The sequence below is a fragment of the Hetaerina americana genome, unplaced genomic scaffold (assembly GCF_022747635.1).
Source record: "Hetaerina americana unplaced genomic scaffold, ioHetAmer1.1.p SCAF_44, whole genome shotgun sequence".
NCBI classification, from domain to species: Eukaryota; Metazoa; Arthropoda; class Insecta; order Odonata; family Calopterygidae; genus Hetaerina; species Hetaerina americana.
Genome location: NW_027287030.1, coordinates 124,115 through 145,613, shown reverse-complemented (window position 1 = coordinate 145,613; position 21,499 = coordinate 124,115). Strand labels below are relative to the sequence as shown.

The 21,499-nt window shown below is 42.3% G+C and overlaps 1 protein-coding gene across 6 annotated transcripts in view; it reads left to right on the top strand.

The window, feature by feature from the left end:
* Positions 1-21,499, top strand: part of AMPdeam (AMP deaminase) — a 224,056-nt gene that overhangs the window by 156,748 nt on the left and 45,809 nt on the right. The window lies entirely within an intron of this gene.

Genomic DNA, 21,499 nt, shown 5'->3' with positions numbered 1-21,499 from the left:
TACGTGACAAAAAATTCAATACCATGTGGACTAACCCAAAAGTGCCATCCAAGCCTTTTCTTATTGGGATATTCTTGTCATACGTATCCCACCTATTTAAAGGTAAATCTTGGACGGTCCCCAACGACTATTCACTTCCAACTATCGCGAGAACTTCCTCCGCCATTGCCCTGCGTTATTTCTTTCTCTACATTTCTTCGTAACTTCTGCCTGCCTTCATGCTGTCTAGGAAGCCTATTCACTACTCCTTCCTCTGCCCCGCTTAACGAACCTTCTCCCCTCTAGCGCAGCATTCAACATCCCACTACCGGTCAGTATTTCCTCCACCAACTCTCTCTCGCCTTTTTCGAATTTCCCCCAGTAACAACCACTCTTTGCCCACCATATGTATAACTTCAGCGTTTTTCTTCCTCTCTGCCCAACTAATCTGCATTCTCCGCAACGCCCATATCTCAAAAGCGAACAATCTACCATTAAATTACGAATTATACGCGTAGTAAATTTAAAACAATTGTCAGTTTTCACTGGGTGAATAATTTAATCGAATCCGCGAAAAAAGGCGGGAATCTGCGTGTTTGAGTAAAAATGATGTAATAGTGATTATTTTTGTAGTGTAATCGTGATTATGTATTCAGCAAGCTGTCTTGTCATTTCCTCGACCGCAATGGTGAGTGAACACGGCATCATTAGTGTCCCCGTTGCCCTCCAAGCGAAGCGCCCGCGTCTCTGTGCAGATTGGGACTCCCGTAAACTTGTTCCCTCATTTTGGCCTTGGATTAGTTTCTTCCCGCGAGTGTTAGATGTGCGTGGTCTGGTTTAGGAGCCCCGTTCGATGGGTGGACAAGCTGCGAGTGGAAAAGAGGCAGTGCCAATGGCCCGGAGTCCCGGTCAGACTAATCGCTGCGTAATATTTCAACTGCAGCAAAAAAGATAGTTGCGGTCGACTCGTTTGAGGATATCGGAACAGCCCACCTTTAGATAAGGTTGTTGAGACTTTCAGCGTCTACCTTCATCCGTTGCGACTGATGGTTTGAAATTTGGGATTTGAGTGGAGGGATGATGAGGCGTAGATCGGAGGTTTTTGAAATATGGGTGTGAAGATGCTCGGAGGATATGAAGTTGACATAAAGGAAAGCAAACGAGGAAGTGCTAAGCATGGTGGGGGAGTAGAGAAGAGAGCATATTGATCGGCAGTGGGATGTTGAAGACTGTGATAGAGGGGAAAATGTTGGGCATATGAGGAAGGGGTAGGAGTGAGATAGGGTTGCTGGGCGGAATGAAGGGAGGAAGGAAGTATGCGGAAGTGAAGAGGGGCTTAATGTAATTTTGGATGTCAGGTTGTGTTTTTTGTTAGGAGAGGGAAGTAAATATATTGTTGTACAATTGTATAGGCTTTGTACTTCCAAAACCTACCTTGACCGGTAAAACACCGATGGTAATAATAATAATGACAATAACTCAATAACAATTACTTAAGGATGAATACTTGTAGATTAATTAAGAACTGTTGCAGTCCTCTGTAAACAGCCCTCAAAATGTTCATATCTTCGTTTATATTTCTATCGTTGATGTATTTTGCGATGATGTGTACTCTGAGTGGACCCCACATTCAATTTATAACAAATAAATCAGACTTTACTCTGTGTTTAATAGCAGTCGGATTCATATGGGTAGTATAATGTTCTGATACAAAGTGCTGCAACTCGTTGTGGTAAACCTTTGAGGGGTGTTCTCACTGCTTGGGGAAACGAGAAAATTTCAGAAGGGAATAACTTCAAGGGGAGTAAGGACGAAGAAGAGAAAGTTCTCGTGATACGTAGAAGACAGCAGACGTTAGGTATCATCCAAAACTTACCTTTAAAAAGGACGATTACTCTGAATGAATGAATGACACGGCATGAGAACATCCACGAATTCCCTGTTTTTAACGTGGGGGGATGATTTTATTATTCTCGTGGCTGCACTCTCTTTCCTTAAGTGCACGAGAGGGGTGTCTCGGGGGAGGATCGAAAAAGGGGCCGTGTGCGACGTCATTTATTAGTCCGCGTGTGAGGCGCGTTTGATTGGTTGGCCGTTTCAGCGGGCGGAAGTGAGGGCGCTCTGGTTTTACGGATCTGTGTTTGCACCTGCAGCCGAAGGAAGTTTCCCCTAATCTCTTTGGGAGATTATGAAGGGGCGGAGATTAGGGCATCCTGCTCGTGGAACGCGTTGGAGGGTGGGTGGGGGGAGGCTTTGGGTCAGCGGACGGAAGGAAAAAAAATGATGGAGCAGCTCGGTGAAGTTCGCGTTATCTGTTAGGAAATCCGCCGTATTTGCCTCTTGTCGCGTTGCGGAGGCAATCCAGGCAACATTTTGGGCTATTGCCTCGCGGATTAGTGCGTTGGCGTTGTCCAATGTTTTGACCAGTTCGATATATTCCCTTCGAGTGTGTCGGCGAGAGGCGCCCCAAATAATTCTCCTCCAAATGGGGTTTGGAAGTCGAAACGTAATCTGAATGTTGAGTGTTTCTTTTATTGGAGATCTCCAAGCGAGTCGACATTATTGCATCAAAACCACTTCCGATTGAAATGAAAGGAGTACTTTGTGATTCCACACCTACTTTATTTTAAATACGACCTAAGTTTCGATGTCGAACGTCATCATCATCATGATTTGATGATGGCGTCCAACGTCGTAACCCAGGTTGTGCTTTAAATGAAGTGTGTGTGAAATTACTGAGTTACTTCATTCATTTCAATGTGTTGTTTAAATTCCATAAACTTACGCCTAAGTCAACAGACTTCTGATTGATGTTATGTTGGACGTAAGCAAAGAGTAAAGCCTTTTATTTTTTGGGCGAGAAACATGTGCTACGAAAGGAAGTGCCATCGTACTATTTCGGTTATTTATAGAGTGCGTTTTTACCGAGACTCATGAGTGAAATACCACCTGAATCAATAAGTGCACCCGTGCGTTGGTAACTTACGTGTCTGGACTGAGTCAAGTCGTTTAAATAATCCATGGCAGGCAATTTTGTTGCGATAGTTTCGCGTTTCCTGTGCTTCAGATAATTTGATTGATCCGTTCAAACGTATTCCCAAAGAAACACGTTTAGATTGATAACTGTTCCCATCTGTTGGTGAGTGGTCTGCTGCGTTGGAAAATATTCTGAATAGTTCGGACTCCGTTGAATAAGATTGATCACGCTCGCGCGTCTGAAAGAGGATCTTCAGGATTCTCACTTGATATAATTAAATATTGAATTTATTCAATTTTATTGGTGTTATATTATAATTATAGTTTATATATTTAAAATATTGAGTAGACGATAACATGCTGATGCAGGATTAAACGGCAATTGATTTTCCTTTTGTATTGTCCCTGAAGATGAACTTATCGTCTTTCAAGCTTCACTTATCAAGCCGATCAGAGGGTATTTGATAGATGAGAGCCCTGGGGTGAGTGAAATTCACGCGCAGGGGACCGGTGTGGAGTGTGCCCCGAGTGACAAAACATCCACGGCATGACGGTTGGCGGTCTCTGAATTTCCGCGAATAGTTACAAATTCAATGTGATTTTCAACTTCCCTTGCTTGAAGTAACTTCTACTGCATTTGAGCTAACTCCATCTATCACTAATTTTTGAACCCGACCATTCAAAAAGTCTTTAATCCAACCCTGGATATTTTTATCTATGCCATGTACTTCTAGCTTTGCGAGTAGTTAACTATGAGGTACTTTGTCGATGATCTTAAAATCTAGAAATATCGCCTCCACTGTAGCATTGCTCTCTCCCGAAATAAGAATATCATGAACAGAAAGCGCAAGTTGTGTCTCATAGGATCTACCTTTTCGGAAACCATGCTGATTTTTCATTAATAATTCCAGATTATCGAAGTGTCTCACGATCGAACTAGCAACTACATGTTCCATAACCTTGCACGAAATGGATGCGAGGTAAATTCGTCTGTTACGTCAGCCGTTTTCCAATCTCTAGGAACCTTGTGATCTACCAGCGACTTCTTAAATATAATTTTTAGATACGGCGATATTTCCAAAACTAGATCCATAAATATACGAGCGGGTATTTCATCGGACCCGGAGGATTTATTAGGCGTGATATTTTTCTGCAAACGTCCTATTCCATTGTATGAGATTTCCATATTGGGAATCGGTTGACCAGCACGATTTGGTATGCCTTCGGAGGTAGTCTGTGAGATATTAGTGAAGACGCTTTTAAAGAAGGAATTTAATAAGTTAGCCTTTTCCAAACTGCTGGCTACTCTTTCGCCTTTATCATTTTTTGAGTGAAATAACGGTTGACTCATTTTCCTAAACTTCTCTGACGTATTACTAAAATGCCTTTGGATTTTATTTCAAATTTTCCGCTAACCTTTTCCTTTTGAATTCACGTAACGCTCTCCGAAATTCATTCTTGCATTCGCTCCAGATGAAATATAATCATAAGTGATTTCATTCTTTTTGTCGCTAGAGATATCATCCCTAATATTTTTCATCTTGGCGTGACATAGCCTTTGACGTCGTAATGCTTTGAAACATCTAGGTTCCGTGTTATCTTATAAAATTATATTGGCATCAGGCCATTTAATTTCGCTGACAAAAATGTATTTAGCTTCATCCTAGCTATCTCTATCTTCGCATTTTTCGGATTGCCAAAAATTCTTAGGGACCTCACGTTCCAGGTCTCCATTCAACATTCCCTCGTTTTGATTGATGCTCCCCTCCCAGTAGTCCCCAACCCGAATACCACATTGTCGTACTGTTTTACCCCTGAAATGTATCACTGGGGGTAATTCCATCACGTAATGACATGTGAAGACTACATCCACCCGTGAGCCTAATGTGGTGGCTTCCTGACTGATCGGCATTCGCAAAGAAATGCGGATATTCGCCTGCAGTAGTTGCTGCATTGCAGCGAAACCTGGGAATCCATCAAGAAATTCGTCGTCCGAAAGATATCAAGTGAAATTGTATCCATGGTTGTCGCATTTCCCATAAAACACTCATCTGTTCCTCAAACCAAGGCCACGAGATGCGAAACTTGTCAACAACGAATAATATTTCGCAGTCACATAGACAGTAAGGACGCCGTGGGCCAACTGAAGTGAAATTACCGAAGTGTTGTATTTCTTGAGTCATGAAACGGCTTCATAAACCAGGCACACACACCTACGAGAGCGCGCTCCTGGTCCGGAACGTGGTCGAATGGGCGTTAATTTCGCTGCTGCGCAGAGCACGCCCCCGTCGAAGGAAGTGGAATTGCGCTCGCCTCGTTTGAAACGCACCGAGCATTTCGAAGCGACGACGCCCACCGAAGGCGTTGCTGTGACCACCACCACGCCCAGCCTCAGGAATCGTCCGGCTGTTCAAATGGAGTGCTGTAGTCGCCGCCTTGGGTGCAATAGAACGCGTCCCCCATTGTTTCGTCACAGAGGCTTGCAAGTGCGTCGCACGTTTGTTTGAAACGAAGCCAAAAAGCTCAGGATAGCTAATGTTATGCGTGCATTCGTAGCTTACTTTCACTTTGTTTACGTTACGTAGACGTACCCGGGTACCCGAGCGAGTAGCGGATCATGAAAGCCTGTAAGAAGAGGGTGGGTGGGGGTGGGGGTGCGTTTTCATATTCATTCAACGTATTCCACCTATCAAAGGTAGATTTTGGGACGGTCCTTAACGACTATTTTCTTCTACGCATCGCAAGAGCTCCCTCGTTTGCTTGCCCGACAGTATTTCCTTCTCCATTACGTCGTACGTATTCTTATTTCGGGAGAGAGCCATGCTCCAATGAACGCGATTTTTGTAGATTTTAAGATAGCCTTCGACAAAGTACCTCATAGTATACTACTTGCAAAGTTAGAAGCATATGGTATAGATTAAAATATCCGGGGTTAAATTGAAGACTTTTTGAATGGTCGGGTACAAAGAATAGTGATAGATGGAGTTAGCTCAAATGTAGTAGAAATTACTTGAGGTGTTCCCTAGGAAAGTGTTATCGGACCACTTTTATGCCTACTTTACGTCAACGACGTTCACTCCGTAGTCACTAGTAATATACGTTTATTTGCCGACGATGCAGTGATTTACCGCGATATCCGTGATCCTGAAGACAGCAGCTTTGTCAGATGACCTTAATGCTACACAACGGCGGTGCGACACTTGGCAATTAGCATTAAACTTCAAAAAGTGCGAAGTGATGAATTTTTGGATAAAGAGCAATTCCCGCCCGAACGCCTACTGCATTGGGGACACCGAAATGGAATGTGTAGACTCAATACTCAATACCTAGGCGTTACCCTCACTCATGACCTCTTCTGGGTGAAACACACATGGGGGATATGTGGGCAAGCTAACAAAACATTAGGATTTATTAGAAGAGTACTGAGTAAATGTGATGAAAAGGTCAAAGATAAATGTTGCATATCGCTGGTTCGGCCTCATTTAGAATATGCTGCAAGTGTATGGTATCCTCGCGAAGTTGGATTAAATGCCGAATTGGATCGCGTGCAGCGCAGAGGAGCTAGATTTGTAAAACGTTGTTATGATAAACTTAGTAGCGTATCCAAAATATTAGAGGATCTAGGCTGGGAATCACTCACGGAACGAAGGTGAAATTACGGATTGAAGCTCTTGCATAAATTGGAAGGAGGTCTCTTTAGCAGTGATTTTGAAAATGTATTATTACTCCCATTGTACTACGGTAGGAGAGATCATGTAAATAAAATTAGAGAGATTAAATGTAGAAAAAAAATATTTAAGATGACACTTTTTCCGCGAACGAAAAGGGATCATAATAACATTGTCCTACCGCGGTAGTGTCATGTTCGGGTAAAATTATTCTGGCGTGTAATCTCCCCCTAGCACACACCCTGGCGGTAGCTTGCTGGGTATTTTTTTAAGGTAATCTACCGGTTAAGGTAGGTTTTTGGATGGACACAACTACAAACAAACATTTTATTACTCCTAACAAAACACAAAATCCATCATCCTACTCTATATCAGGTCCCTCTTCATCTCTGAGTACTTTCTTCCTCCCTTCATCCCGTCCAACACACCTATCCTGTTCCTTCCCTTTCCTCTTTTGCCCAACATTCTCCCCTCTATCACAGTCTTCAACATCCCGCTGCCGGTCAATACCCCCTTCAGCCACTTCTTGCTGCAAGAAGTGGCTGAAGGGGGTATAGGCTAGTGGCCTAGTCCTAGTGGCTGCTTGCTGGGTATATATAAATAAAAAATATATATGCATGTACATACCAACACATGGAAACAATACTTGTAGAACAATATTTCTGGTTTTATTTACAATCGCCAATACAAAGTATGATGGTCCTGCGAAAGAAGAAGGAAGGATCTCGAAGTCTGCTTACAGCTCTATTTTCACTGGTTAGTTTGCTGGGAAATTAGTGATTTATGAAGTGCCCGCTTGAATGATTGGAGAGGTGGTGCATTTGTTATAATGGGTGATAGCTCATTCCAATGACGACATGCTGTGACTGCAAGTGACTGGTTGCATGTAGTTATTCTGTGATTAGGGCTAACAAAGTTATGATTTACCTTTTGTTTATGAGAAGTCCTGAACGAAATGAGAGGGAAATTTAGCCCGAATTAGAGTGGACGACTGGAATTCAGTGGTTGGAGAAGGAAAATATGGAAGCAGCGTGGAGGAGTTTGGCGCGGAGAAACGGACAGAAACTGATGCAGTTCCATTACAAGGAGAATATGGCAATAGCAAGGACTCTTCGAATAGAATGAGCGCCGAAGATACCCACGAAATATATGAGTGTGGGGAAAGCGGCCAGATACTAAATTGAATACATCCTGGTCAGAGAGAGGTGTAAGAATCGAGTGGAACAGTGGCTATCCCAGATATAAACGGTGATCACCGCTTGGATTTGAACTCAAACCCTCGGGATGGGAAGTGAAGGTGTATCCTGGGCACCACACTAACCCGATTCCCTTAAGCACTTAAGATCTGTCCTTTTAACCCCAGGGTACATCTTATGCAATAAGCAGCGGAGGTTTTCAATAAGTGGAGGTTTTCAATACGTATCTATATATATGCAAGTCTCCACAGCCGCCGCAGGTGCGTGTGGCGGGAGGTGTTAAGACGCCGTTTCAAGCATAAATATGCAATTACACATAAAAATATATGCGTTTTAAAACAAACATAAACGCGCGTAAACGTACACGCGTAAATACAGGGTGCGGCAATATAACTTCCTTTTTTGAATGCGTTCGAAAAAAGGAAGTGATACTGCCGCATCGTGTACATTGCTATCACCTTCATTCAATAATGGCTGCGTTCGACCAAATTAAAGTTTTCCTGCTTGATTGTTCACTTTGGGAGGGGATGCGTCTGGTTTTTTTGTCACTGTTTATAGTGTGAGGTGATAGCAAGTACTTCAATCCTTAAATCTTTATTAAATCTTAGTGATGTCATCTTCAAATATAATGTGGGGTCGTAATGATCCCCTCTTTGTTGTTGCAAGCAAACTGAGGTTTCCTGTACCTTTCTGAAAATCTCAGTCATTGCTTGCTTTCTCCATAAATCAGGGAACTTCCAGTATAACAGTTTGCTCGAATAAAACTTTAAATTTTGCTTTAATACTTAATAATATAGCAGTGATTACATGTGAGTTTGTTGTGATTATTTATCATTAATTAACTCGAGTTAATACGAATATATAAAAAAATATCTACAAAAAAATTGGATTTAGGAGAAGAGTTTCGGGGAAATGTGACGAAAAGGTTAAAGAGCGATGCTATCTTTTGCTAATTAGACCTCCATTAGAATGTGCCGTTGGTGTATAATGGAATCCTCACGAATGTGGATTGATTGCGACATAAGATTGCGTGAAGCGTAGTACAACTAGATTTGCGAAACGTACTGATGATAAACTGAGTAGCTAGCTGATGAAGATCATTAGAGGGACTAGCACGTTTTTATGGCAAACTTCTCCTGCATAAATTGGAAGGATGTCTCTTTAGCAATGATGTTGAAAATGTTTTATTAGCCCTATCGTACTACGATATGAGAGATCATGTCAATAAAATGAGAAAGAAAAAGTGTAAAAAAAGATAGATTCAAGATGTCATTTTCTCCACGGACGATAAGGGATCAGAATAACGTTGTCTGACCGCGCAAGGGGAGGAAAGCATTTTGTGGGAAAATTAGTCTGGTGTGTCATCACCTGCCACGCACCATATCGGCGGCTTGCCGAGTGCTGTGTATGCACGTGAATCAGAATTAGATGAAAGTAAGCCGATAATGGTTTGAAAGCTAAACTCATAATACGGACGTGAAACTTTCGTCATCAAATACAATAGCCTGCGTGAAATGACGAAACAATGGGCATGAATGGTTTTATCATTTGTAGCTGCCAGCGATGACGTATCACGAATACGTTTAGAGATCGGCGGACAAAGCTCGTCTGGGAATCTGACCGACTTCCTCCTTCGATTTCATCCGGAGATGATTAATTTTATTTGCAATTAGTCCGCCAATTAGCTTTCACGTTTTGTTTCGACCGAATCACCCTTTCCCTTCCCCCCCCCTCTCGACCCCGGGCGCTCATTGGGCGAGAGGTAATCTCAAAGGATTCGGTCCGGATGCATCGCCACTCATCGTCGTGTAATCGCCGCCCTCTGTCCTTGCATACGTGCGGTGAATATTAATCAGGGTATCGATCGAGAGTCGCGCGCGCGGGGTCGCCCCATCACTTTGCACTCGCCAGGATCCAAGATTGATTTTCGGTCGCGTGTGTGTGTGTGGGGAGGGAGGGGGTGGAGTGTAGAGGGGGGTGGAGGCAGAGGGGTGGGGTGCGGAGGATCGTGTGTTTTCGCAACCTCCCCCACTTTCGCCTTAAATTTGGATATCACGTTCGATTGGCCTCCCAAGTGGTGCTCTTAAAAGCGTGCCGGTGGAAATTTTCCCGCCGCCCCCCCCTAATATCTCCGCTCTTCGTTGTGCTTATTTTGGCTCGAGAGTCAAGGACAAGAACGGGGGGGGGGGGACCCACCGGCGTTCGGGGGAATTTCAATACCCCGGCGTGTCTCTTTTGATGTATCTTTTTCAGCGTAAAAACGCTTCTGTGTGCGCTTTCATGAATTATTAACAACTTCACTCTCTTTGGAGACATAGATTCATTTGCTTGGCATACGTTGATTGGCGCGGTAAACCTGTCTCTCTATAAAATGTATTAGTTTTTTGCGGCGGAAAACGTCGGAAAATTTACTTTTAATATAAATTTGAGAATGAATATCGGGTTAGTGGGTATTTAGTGTACTGGATCCCCACCCTGAGGACCCGCGTTCGAATTCCGGCAGTGGCAGGATATTTTTTCTTGGGCGTTCTGTTCCCAACTTGGATGCGATCTGGAGAGTTCCTCAAGTTGAATACACCGTCCGTCGGATGGGGCGTTTGATTGTGTGACCCAATGGTGTCCCATGGGTTTTCTAATGCCCTCGCCGGGTTTCTCTCCACTCTTCCCTCCCCCATTCCCTGAAAGCCTTCTTCTGCCAAATTGCACACCTATGGTGAAAATGACCTCAGTTGCCGGTCTACTCCCCTAAAAACTACTTCGGCTACAGTTTTTGGTATTTATCTTATTAATTATGTTGGATAGTCAACTCCCGTCCCTTCCTTCCCATGGTCTCCTACCCCCTTCCCTTCATCGTTGGCAATTCTATCACGCCGCCTCATCGCACGTCACCTACCCTTAGTAATGACGGACGCATGTTGCGTTGCAATCTGGTTTGGTTTCACTCGTCAAAGACGATGTTTTGTGGAAACTAGGTTTTGTAGCAAAAAAAATATATCAGTTGAAACGTATGCAAGGTCAGCTTTTTACACCTATATGCGACCATTTTATGTGAAGTCGGATAAGTGAGCGGTGGAAAGTTCAAAAATCAGACTCCCGTCACCGTTATTTCTCCAATAGGCCAGGTATACTTTCAAGTCATTTATTACATTTATCCATCGTGTGCTTGGCGTCTATCTTCTCCAGGAGGAGTCTTTCCCACGGTGGTTTGAATCCACGTCAGCGGCAAATTAAAAAATCTATGGCCCGGGAGCGGTTGGTGCGTATGTATAATGAGAGTTGGGTCTGTTGTTATGGGATTCATTTCATTCCATTGAAAGTGTCTTCGTGCAGAAATTCGCCCGAGAATGAATGCAATACGCGCGTGCAACGATCATCCCGCGCGACGACCACTTGGAAATTTACTGCCGAAGCCACAAATTCATTAAGCGAGGATTTTCGCTATCACATTCGATTCGCATCACAATGGGAAGTCATCGGTGCCATTTTGTTGGTATGAATAATGTTCCCTCCTTAAATATTTCCAGGGGGACTTTAGATTGAAAACTTGGTTAAACAGTTGGCAATTCGTGCGTGAATCTCGTAAACCGCGTGCTCTCGCGTAAACTCTTCCGCTGGTGTTAATCGCTACGTGGATATGGAGGGTGTAAATTAAAAGTTTCCGACCGGTGTGTGACGATTGCATGCATGTTAATTGGGCCAGAGACATGAATGCGAGAGAAAAAGCATTTAATCATTGGAGGCACTCCTTCAATTGAATCTAGTTGAATAGTTAAAGCAATGACACGACGATTACATCTGAAAGTGTTACTTGAAAATGGACTCGAGTTTTTGCTGGAAGCACGGGGGCGGTAGTGAAGGAATTTGTGCAGTTAATTCAAAATTTCGATGTTGCGTGATTCAATCACGTTTTATTGCGAAGTGCATCCTTGCAAAGTGTTTCGGGTGCACCCTCATGTCGTTTGCAATTGTTTGCGTCAGAAATGTTTACTTTTCGAGTCCCATCTAAGTTAAGTGGTTTAGCTCGGGTATATATATATATACCCGATATATATATATATATATATATATATATATATATATATATATATATATATATATAATTTTGATTTTTAATTAACTAACTGAGAAGAATAATTTTCATAAGTTTTTATATGTACCGACCGATTATTTGTTGACCATTCTTAAGGCCTTAACGATGCGAATTGAAACTTTTTAGTTCACGGAATATATTTGATATCATCTTCACGTTTCAACTGCGCACAATGACTTGTTTAGTTGCCTATTCTGGCGGTAATTACGTACATGAAATCTGGAGATCGTCCCTATTGGATATCGTCTGGAAAATTCCATGGGTAAGTGTTAAAAATTCATTTAATTTCCATCGAAATAGCTAGGTATTTCTATAGATTTCCATGTTCAGTAGGTGTAATAAATTAAAAGAAAATTTAGTAGGCTTTGATAAAATCAACTCGTGCGATCAAAACTCGAGCCTAGACATTCGAACGGGAATGAAAGCGATGAAAATTTCGTATGCCGCCGCTTTCGTATTCTCGGTGGTTTTAGTGTTACACACACCAGAGAGCCGACAATCGGTGATTTAAATAAGTAATTTCATTTTATCAGTCTTTAAATAAAGTTTCTGGTGGGAGTTTAACGTCATCATTTTCGCCGTTTAAATTTGGCTGAAAGCGTGGGCAAACTCTCCGGAACGAAGGCCAAGGACAGGGCTTGAGGTGAAATGCTCGGATTTCGTTTATTTTTGAGGGATTGGAAAAGAGAACCGTGAAAATGTTTTTGCCTGCCGAACTGTATCTTGTGACGCCTTCGCGGGGCGGCAAAAGGGCATTAAAAAGGAAAGCCTCTAAGGATCGTAAAATGGAATCCAAATCCCTTTTATCAGTTGCCCTTTACCTTCCGAGCCTTCATAATGTCGGCCCGTTGAGAAAAGTAACTCTCGTGATATTTAGGGAATGACCTGCATATTCTTAAATGGAATCCATCTAATTAAATCCCTCCCCATTTTGAGGGTGAAAGCAATTATCAATGTGACATTAGCCGCATGGCCTGATGTCTGGACTTTTCGTGCTCAAAGGCTAACATATATACATCTATTCGCCCATCGTATGCGTTCAACGTATATGTGTGGGAAATGATTAAAGAGGCATGGGAAGAACTCGACGTAGGAATGAAAGTGGGCGGGGAATTCGTAAAATCAGTTAGGTTTGCTGATGACCAAGCTTTAGTTTGTCAGTCAGCCAAGGGGCTGCAAGCATTGCTGAGTGAATTGGAAATTCAGTGCGACAGGTATGGGATGAAAATCAATATTAATAAAGCAAAGGTTATGCGATTTTCTAATAAGAAAAAGGCTAAGCTTAACATTAAAATAGGAGGGCAAAAACTAGAGCAGGTAGAACAGTTTACGTATCTCGGTAGTGTTTTGGACCAACACGGTCAAAGTAGTAGGGACGTAAGGAGAAGAATTGCGCTATGCAAAGAGGCTTTCACAAGGAGAAGGGAGTTGATGACGGGGACGTTGAGTAAGGATGTTAAGAAAAGACTCGTAAAAACTTTATTTATTTATTTATTTATTTATTTATTTATTCAGAATTAGTCCGAAAACAGCGCATTTTGGCCTTTACATCGAACTGTTAACAACGATAACAATGATCACATTTACAAACACCCAAGCCCTAGATGGAGGGAAACTCACCCAGGCGGGAATCGAACCCGCGACCCTTGGAATGGAAGACGAGGACGTTACCCCGCCGCCACCGGGGTCGGTTTGATATGGAGCGTAGCTATGTACGGCGCGGAAACGTGGTCATTGAAGCAGGAGGATAGACGTAGATTGGAGGCTTTTGAAATGTAGGTGTGGAGAAGAATGGAGAAGGTGAAATGGACAGAGAAGAAAAACGAGGAAGTACTTGGTATGGTTGGCGAAGGGAGGGGTTTGTTGGGAGAAATCCTATGGAGGCAGGAAAAATGGATGAGGGACGTATCGATCGGCAGTGGAATGTTGAAGACTGTGATAGAGGGGAGAATGTTCGGCACGAGGAAGGGGCATTAGCAAACGGGATTTAAGTGGAAACTATGGTTGACGGATACTTAAGGACGACGAATTCCTGAAGAGAATGCGTCAAATCTAGTCTTGTCTCTCCGACTCGAAATGTTGCGGAACCGCAGCGAAAATTTACTGGTAATACCCAGAAAATAAATAGTGTCTATTAAGAGACATCAGCTACACGAGTACTTAACGTCACATTATCTGTACCTTGGTATAGTTTAGATGTCTTGAAGGTGGATTTATTTGTATTTTATGGTCAAATGTTTAAGTATACTATGGAAACTATGGGTTGAATCATATAACGCTGCAATATCATCACTTGTTTTCACTGAAGTCAGTTTGCTGTCCTGAGAGAATGTATATTGCGCCACCTGGAAACGTCAGTATCCATCGTTAGTAATTAACATTTTTTGCCTCTATTTTTTTTCATTACTTATCGATTTTGAAGACACAACGTCATTTTCAAGGTACAATTTACATTGTCGGAATTGATCTGAAAAATAAATAATCCTGCGGAAAATCAAAAAGTGTCCAAACCTCACCGAATTCCACCTTTAGGATAACGGCCTGAAATTAAGGGAAATTTAGACTGCCGATATAAGGTATCCTGTTTTTCTCACGCAGTTCTAAATTATCACGTAAGACAATTTCCACTGCCCGGAAGTAAAATAATACCAAATGCCGATGCAAGTCACGGATAGCACTAATGTATGGCGACCGAACATCCGCTGCCCCACAGCCTTGTGGCAGCTTACACTTGACGAGATTGGGGTGTAGATACGGCCCAACCGGATGTTGTCCACGTTTTGGCCGAACATGAGTGGGCAGTGATAAAATTTGAGGTGACGTTTCGGATTCTTGATAATGAGTCGTGGGCGTTGCACGTCGGAATCGTGTTCTGTCTCTGTTATTGGTCGCGAGGCGCGGGTGATTCGTGGGAGCACGTAGGGCAAGGGGGGGGAGGAGGAGGAGGAGGTGGTGATTGTGGGACGACTTATTGCCAATTGTCCTTCCCCAGTCCACTGCCCTCCACTCCCAGTCTCTAATGCATTTAGAGATTGCTGAAGCACAACCGCGTTCTTGTTTGCGCCGCCATTTAGATCATTCCACCTTTAGTTCTTTTTTGCAATTCGATCTTTTTCATTTCCTTATGCCACTCGCGAAGGTGCAAATCAACTAACATATTGAAGGGAAGAATCGAAATAAATCGAAAGCGTTCAATCCTTTCGTTTTCATAGGATTTCGTGGTTTTGTTTTCTATGAATTTCTTTAAAAATTTCTTCCACGTCTACGCAGAATTAATGATATACTATCGGTTCGCATTTGATTGAAATGTAGTAGTTGATTATCTTGTTTTCAACAGCGAGTTCACAAGCTCTGTTACGTGTGAACAAAAGTTACCATCAAGTGGTAGCTTACGAGCTTAGTGCTTGCTGCACTCTGGGCAAGGAACGGAACTTGCGTAAGCAGAGGAGATCGAATTAATTTGGATTTATGAAGATTCGGAGCAGAATGGAAAAGATTCTGAGCCTTAGGTCACTGTAGTAGAAGGATGGCTGGAGGAGGATCAATTGGACGACATTCATTGTGAATTCGGAAATAGCATTAGATGATAACGATTGCGAATAATTCCAGTTGTAAAAGGCGTGCGAGTATTCTAAATCCAAGTAGAATTTGGAGCATCAAGACTAGATGGCTGCAATTAGACCACATCTTTTCATTCTTTTCATTTTTCTCTTTAGCTAATGATGTTAAAAATGTATTATTAGCCCCATCGTACTACGGTAGGCGAGATCATGTCAGTCAAATTAGAGAGACTTAGAATAGAGCAGATAGATTCAAGATGTCATTATTCCCACGAAAGATAAGGGATCAGAATAACGCCGTCCGACCGCGGGAGGGGTATAATTACCACACACCTTAGCGATGGCTTGCAGGCTACGAAAAATTACTGATTGAAGAGGCAAGAATAGGGTGAGGACAAAGTGTCCATTTAAGACCCATTCTGAATCCTTCCCACTCTGCTGGTCCCTCGACGGCAATTGTTATATTTTTTCCCTCTTTTTTCACTCTTAGCACACGGCCGACCCAGTTTTCTTTTTTCTCCCAGATCCTGTTCTGGCGTGTTCCGTCCTTCCTATTACTATTTAAAGGCCGATTTACACGATGCTGTCGCATTTCAATATCGAACTGAAGATCCCTAAAATCTTATCTTCTGAAATGGGGGAACCGTATTCAATAAATCAGCTGATATATTGAATACGGTTATCAGCTGGCCAATACTGAATGCAGAAACTTGTTTCTATCGGATTGTTGAACCCAATTAAACCAATCACAGATGAGAAGAGTCGTTTCCGTAGACCTCTTGATTGTGGCGCCGGAATAAACATTTTGGTTTTTCAATCAACCTTTGCGTCGACGAAAACACACAACAAAAAACGTTTGCTCATGCGCAGAAGTTGAAAGGAGAGTTGGATCGCATAAAAGGGTTCATCCGAGGCTTGTTACTCGTACAAAGTTAGCATTCATTATCATGGTCATTAAAGCGGTAATGGCATGAAATAAGCACCGTGTAAGACTGCCTTAGCACACCTCCTTTTTCCCACTCCGTCGACCCATTTCACCCATTCATCTCAGAGAAAGTCGGCCTCGGTGGCGGCGGGGTAAATTCCTCGCCTACCAACCCAGAGGTCGCGGGTTTGATTCCCGCCTAGGTGGGTTTTTCCTCCACTTTAGGCTTGGGTGTTTGTAATTGACTTCAACCTTGTAATATGTAGGGGTTATATGTAAGAAGTGACACTAAGAGTCTCAATCTCGGCCCAATAAAAAAAGTCGATAAATAAATGAAAGCATCTTACCCGAAGAAAGATCTATTATCAACTAGCAACCCAAAACTGAAAATAAGGAAGAATAGAGTTATGATATAATTTGCTCCGTGTCGTGTCCTCTATGAAAATTCAAATAGTGCAATTTTAATTTAGGTAAATGACTAATTTATGTGACAAACTAGTGAGAAAACAAAAAAATAACGCATTTAATTTTCGAGTTGTATTTACCAAAAATGTATAGTATTACAGTAATTACTATTTAATTAATTACATTATTCTAATTTCAATCTAAACTATTTTCTTTAGAAGAGTTTATTATACTGCATGGTTTGTATAAAAAGCATTGGGTAAAGTTTCGGAAAATAGATGTATTTCAGTTACTGCCACAATGCCTCGAAATTCTTCAAAGCACATCCCTTGAGCGTCGAAACACTTAAGCCAGCGGGTTTTCCACGGGCTCCCTGCACAGTAGGTGGATTCTGGAAGGTCCTTCAGAGCACGCGTGTAATCTTCTTTGACGGCACTTAGGGTCCCATGGTGGTGTCCTTTGAGGGAGGATTTCTCTTTTGGTAATAGGAAATAGTCTGCTGGTGCCAAGTGAGGACTGTAAGGGGGTTGGGGAATCGTCGCGATGTCGTTGCAGAAGGTCTTCGCAAGCAGACACTCGACTCTGCTGTTCGTCATCCGTCAAGACTCTCGGGACGAGTTTAGCGCAGATATTCAGTGATAACGGTGTGTACACTGTCATCTTGTCAATGCCAGCCAATACGATCTGCGATCAGGCGCACACTTAACCGACGGTCTGCATTCAGCACTTAACGCACACGTCTGGAAAAAATTGCTGTCGATACTTTTTATACAAACCTTGCGCAAAATTATAGAGACCAAAGCAAATTGAGGTACATATTTATAGGTCAAAGGCATTATATTATAATTACTAGTTGGTTTACATAAAATGGATACAATTATGCAATGGATACAATGGATGCAATATAACGAAAAATATTGTATGAGTACATAGTTTGATTACATACATATCCATACTTAATCTGTCAAAAAATATATTATTAAATACAAGATTGGGGAAAATGTTATTAATACAGCTTAAATTCCGTCGTCCCATTGAAGTAAACTACTTTATTGAATGTATTTGTGGCATTGGGAGCAGCAGAAAAGAGATAGTGGGAATGTAATCCCATTAGGAGAATGGTGATGATCAAGTTCAGGAAGAGAATAGCCGAGGAGGAAGTTACGAATCGAACGGGCGACGAAGAGCGGCGGAGGATGTGGAGTGACCCTGGAGAGCTTAAGAAGGCCGGGGTGTCACCTTATCGGGCAAACTGTTGAGACTGCGTAGAATGAAGGGATGATGGGCAGGGGAAGGTTGAGAGGGAGGAAGGAAATACCCCGAATGTGATACGCGATCGCAAGAAAGCCAAAGAATCCGGATTTTTGCGAAGTTGCTAGGCGATAGAGAATCGAGTGTCCCATCAGGCCAATCCTGAATCAAATACAACCTTTGGTGTTCATGACGATGATGAGAATGAATGGCGGACTTTTAAAGACGTACATATCAGCCATATTGTTTCATGGAGTGTATGGTGATCTGTAAAATTCCCCTGATGAGATGTTTCTTTTAACCGTAAGTGTTACGTAAACATTCCATACAAATAAGATCTTCCCCAGTGAATTACGGCCAGGCAGTATCCTATATAATTAGCGTGTTTTGAAGCGTCCTTCCCCTTGTCCCTTTTTCTGTAGTATATGATTTTCTTTTTAATGGATTAAATTAAACGCATGAATTTTACTTATACAAAAGCGATTTTTTTGGAACAAAAGATCGTTTGAAATGGCTTGTCGGAAATCATGTCTGGTATTGAATAGTTTTGTTATGCTTCGTCATTTGTAGCGGAGTTTATTGGTATTAGCATATATTCCCGGAAGTTATAAACGTGTGGTGACATTTAACGAGGCGCGGGCAACAATAAAGAGCTCAAAATAAGTAACAAACAAAGTGAAAAATGTCTCCATGACAACCGCCGAAGTTCACGTTGGCAGTATGTAATTTTGGTGTAGATGGATTCGTCGTGTCAGCGAATGAAGTGCAGTTATTTGCAGTTGAAAGCATTGGAGTAAGTCGTATTGTACTAATTGCCGGGACCTTTCCCAATTTGATAAAATAATCTTCTCTCACTAAATTTTACACCATCAGCGACATTTGGTGAAAATATCAAGTGACTTAGTGACTTCGTGAATTGTCTCCCAACAGCGGGTAGGTATTTAATGTAACCGAAGCGGTTTATGTGAAACGATTAGGAAGTCAAAGTTTTTCCACAAAGCACCTCAAGTAGGGATCGAGATACCTCTGAAAAATATTCAACACCGCCGGGATTCGAACCCGGGCCCTCTGGGAACCCGGGCCCGTGTTCCCGGGCCCGTGGTCAAACATAAAATATGCGTAAATGAATAGGTGTCAAGTGTTCCCTGTTCCCATTATTTACATACAGGTACTATATAAACTACTAGTTACTATGTTTATTTAAAATTTTAAAAGTCTCGTTTTTTCATAAAATCTGAACAATAAAATCCGCGTTAAGTTTCATATCGACAGTTTCGAAGCACTCAAGGATGTTTTTTGATTACTAGGATAATATTTAGATATGTTTTTCTACGGCGATAAGATATGAGTTTATCTTGCGGGTAAAACAGTTGTATTTTTGATTCATACGTTTATGGTTGGATTGTTTGACAATTTGTGTATCTTGGGAGTGCCACTAAGAATTCCATTAATCTGTTTTTCGGTCGTTGGAAAAAATACTCCCAGCTGACTAATTTGAGAATTAAAGGTTGGCTGAATTGAATTTCAAATCAAGTGTCATTTGATAAAGGCGTGAAAAAATATATGCGTTCCTTCAGTGACTATTATATCTTCAGATAAATCAGGAAATTTAATTTAAGCTGTCTCTGTGGACGGCAGTCGTTTTATTTCCTTGTCGATATGAAGGACTGGTCCGTTCATGATTTCAATTTTGTTTATATTTTTGTTTAGTCTAAAGGCGTTCTTCTAGTTATTACATTAATAAACATTTTTCGTCGCATGGTTCTGTTCAATATATCCCGATCAGTACGTGTGCTTGTTGTGTTTTCGTGTGTATCGCATATCCAGTCGGGTTCTTGATTTAGGGGAGCACATATGTACTGCTCGATGAAAATATGAAGTATCTCGTCTAAATTTTCGTGCGATGTTATTATTATCGAGCTCAAATTTCCTGCTAAGAGTTGCATTTCGAGCAAGCAGAGGGCATGAGCGCAGCGGCGTAGTTTTTTGTTCGGCGTTTCTGCGGGCTTCCGAGGGCTGAAAAAGAAGAGTTCGGCGTCGAAGGAAGGTGGGAAATGCGCATCACCCACCGCCCTCCTCCCGTCATTCTTCTTTCTCCGCTCTGAACATTCGGCGCATTATGTCGGGGGAAGGGGGGGCATCGGACTCGCGGCGTTGGGTCGCCGTTTCCTCCTCTAGGGCCCCACGAAAATCCTGCCTTCTCCGCCGTTCACAGCGTATGAAGGGTGAACGGGCGCTAATTTTCCCTTTTCGCCGATCGCGTCTTCTTCAAAAAGTCTCCAGAAAAGTTGGTAGGCATATTATTCAAAGGCGTGTCTCTCCCTCTCGTGCTGGATGTCTTAAGATCCCATTCATGCGCCGTCCGTCGAGTCTGCGCGCACCTGCTTGGCAAGTTACCAGTCTTGTGTTCTTATGTGCAACTTAGTCTTTGAGACCACTCACACATATCTTTTCACTTGGCAAGCACGGTATTTGTCTCTGCCTTCCTTCGCTCCAGCGCAGTGCACTTGCCATTTCCATGTTTAATCGTGCACCCTCATCTGCAGTTCACGCACAATGTGAACTGCCACATTAATTGCTGTGAGTGGAGTTCTTTGCATGAGGAGATAATCTCAACGATTACTCTTCCACCGCAAAGTATTCTTCCAAGTATTCTCTTGGAGAGAGATGGAGTAATTTATTTCCTGCAGCAATGCTCATTATCTTTAATTTTTATTGACTGATTTGAGTGTCGGAGTGGGAAGTTTTGATATAGGTTTTATTTAACGAATTTCAAAGCTAATATAGTGATTACTTCAAACATATGATAGATCTTTGGGTCTCGTTTATTCATCTCCGATTCTTCTTTGGCAGTATCGATGTTTTTCAGTTGTATAGTTTCGGGGGGAGAGCTCGTGAGGTGACATTTTGACTGTTGGATGTCACAGACGTGACACGCACAAGAAAACAGAAATGCAGAGATCTCCCAGAATAAGAGACAAACTCGCGCGAGAGTCAGAATTGTCGGTGGTGCGGCCGGCTTCTTCAGTGGAAGGAATGAGGGGACGACTCCCAATCCAACACTGGCCGATTAAAGGAATCGATCTTCTCTCACGCGCAGTTGATCTTCGTTACAAAATCAGAAATACCTACTCCCACTAGAAAGACAAGTGTTAAGCTGTGTTAAGTATGTGGATGTTTATGCATAAGTGAAAAAAGCTTTAGAGCGTAGTAAAATATGTTGGAGAAATTCCGTCGTCGAGGCATGGCAGGGTCGTAGCAGGGTAGGAGAAGGCTTTTGAGATGTTAAAGTGGAGGAGCAGGGCCAAAATGTAATGGACGGAAAGGAAAAAAAGATGAAGTTGTAGGCATGTTGGGGGTGGGAGGAGATAAGGGTGTTGGGAAAAATTCAATGACAGGAAAAAAGGATATCGGGTCTTATTGAATCTCAAAGGAACGTTTTGAGACTG